Source organism: Monodelphis domestica, chromosome 6 (genome assembly GCF_027887165.1).
Source record: "Monodelphis domestica isolate mMonDom1 chromosome 6, mMonDom1.pri, whole genome shotgun sequence".
Lineage (NCBI taxonomy): Eukaryota > Metazoa > Chordata > Mammalia > Didelphimorphia > Didelphidae > Monodelphis > Monodelphis domestica.
In genome coordinates this window covers 255,726,512-255,728,530 of record NC_077232.1, presented here as the reverse complement: position 1 = coordinate 255,728,530, position 2,019 = coordinate 255,726,512, and the positions used below count along the sequence as shown (strand labels likewise).

Below are 2,019 nucleotides of genomic sequence, written 5' to 3'. Positions count from 1 at the left end.
AGGTAAAATGGCTTGCCCAGGGGCTGTGGGGAATAAATTGCAGACCAATATCCTTGATCTTATTCAGGAAAGGTTCTTAGAGGCTCCACAGACCAACCAAGGATCTTTCTACGACCTCATGCTGACTTTCTCAATATGTGCTGCTGTCGAAAGGCGCCAACAAGTGGACCCTGATCCTTCCTTCACTAGGTCTTTTATCCCGCGCAGCAGCCATGCCTGCCTTAGATTCCTCGCCGAGGAACCAGCGGGTTCCAGAACCGAGAGCTAAGCCCCAGAATGATGCAGCCGCAGCCTCCTCTGCCTCTGTCGCCATCCCGGAGAGCGACCCCAGCCCTAACCCCAGCCTCCCGCTCCAGATGCACGGGGAGAAGCAGTATCTGCTGCAAATCGCACACATCCTCCAGTATAGCTCCAAGAAGAACACCGCACCAGCACCGGCACCGGCACCCTGTCTGTGTTCGGCATGCAAAACCTCTACAACCTGCAAGGTGAATTTCCTTTGCTGACAACTAAGCGTGTGTTCTGGTAGGGTGTCCTGGAGGAACTGCTGTGGTTTATTAGGGGTTGCACAAATGGTAAGGAGCTCTCCGCCAAGGGGATGACGATCTGGGATGCCAATGGGTCACGTGAACTTTTGGACAATCTGGGCTTCACTCAGAGAAGAAGGAGGTTTGGGACCAGTGTGTGCCTTCCAGTGGAGACATTTTGGGGCAGAATACAAAGAGATGAACACAGATTATTCTGGGCAAGGAGTGGGTCTGCTACAAAAAGTCATCGACAAAATCAAAACCAACCCTGATGACAGAAGGATCATTATGTGTGCTTGGAGTCCAAAAGATCTTCCTCTCATGGCCTTGCCTCTGTGCCACGCTCTCTGTCAGTTCTACGTAGCAAATGGTGAGTTTTCCTGTCAGCTATAGCAGCGATCCGGAGATATGGGCCTTGGGGTGCCGTTCACCATTGCCAGTTACTCCCTGCTCACCTACATGATTGCTCACATCACAGGCCTGAAGCCAGGTGATTTTGTACACTCTCTGGGAGATGCTCATGTATATGAGAATCATATTGAGCCACTAAAAATTCAGCTTCAGCGAGAACCAAGGCCTTTTCCCAAGCTCAAGATTCTTCAGAAAGATTCAGAAAGAAAGATTTATCAACGACTTCAAGGCTGAGGACTTCCTGATTGAAGGCTTCAACCCTCACCCGACCATTGGCGATGTGAAGCCCTCCGGCCTGGCTGAAAACCCCCTCCTCTTTCCCAGAATGCCATCTAACCTTAGCCCTGCACAGCACACTTGTTCCAGCCGGTGGGATGTAGTTCAGGTTATAAAGAAGACACGAGAAGGGGTTGGGAGTAAAGAGACGCCCCGTGACACAAGCGACCCTCCCGGCTCATGTTCCCTGCACACACACACTTTTGTATATATTAAAATAAAGCTGTTCTCTTCCTGTGGGGGGAAAAATGAGTGCTTCTGTCTTTGAACGCAATTTGTAAAATGTCTGGATCAGTGATATTTTTATTGGTCTAAAAAGCCTCTGGGTATGACTACTTTGCTACAGATAATAATCGCTTGCCTTATTCCTCATAGGCATCTTATCATCTCTCACCTCTGTGCCTTTTTTCTGGATATCCTTCATGCCTGGAATATATTCCCTCCTCATTTCTATCTATCAGAATTCCTTTCTGGTTCCCTTCAAATTTTAGATTAAGTGCCACCTTCTGAATGAAGTTTTTCATAGTCACTCCCCACTCCCAGCTGCTGGTCTTTTCCTTATTCCATTGCTGTTAGCTAATATCTATTTTGTCTATATTTATGTAAAGGATGTAATCAAGAGCTCCCACCCATATTCCCATCCCTTCATCTGTGGCTAGAGCTCACCTCATAGAGCCTGACTAGACTAGGTTCACTTTCAGGGCCAAATATGCTGTACTTGAAGCTGATTTCTTTCCAGTGACACATTTGTTCTGTGACACATGGTCCTTTCCAAAGGCTTCTTGTTAGGTTCCATGTATCTCTT

At 47.8% G+C, this 2,019-nt stretch overlaps 1 pseudogene; it reads left to right on the top strand.

The window, feature by feature from the left end:
- The first annotated feature begins 212 nt into the window (after positions 1–212).
- On the top strand, positions 213–1,482 carry LOC100013016 (thymidylate synthase-like; annotated as a pseudogene).
- The last annotated feature ends 537 nt before the right edge of the window (positions 1,483–2,019 follow it).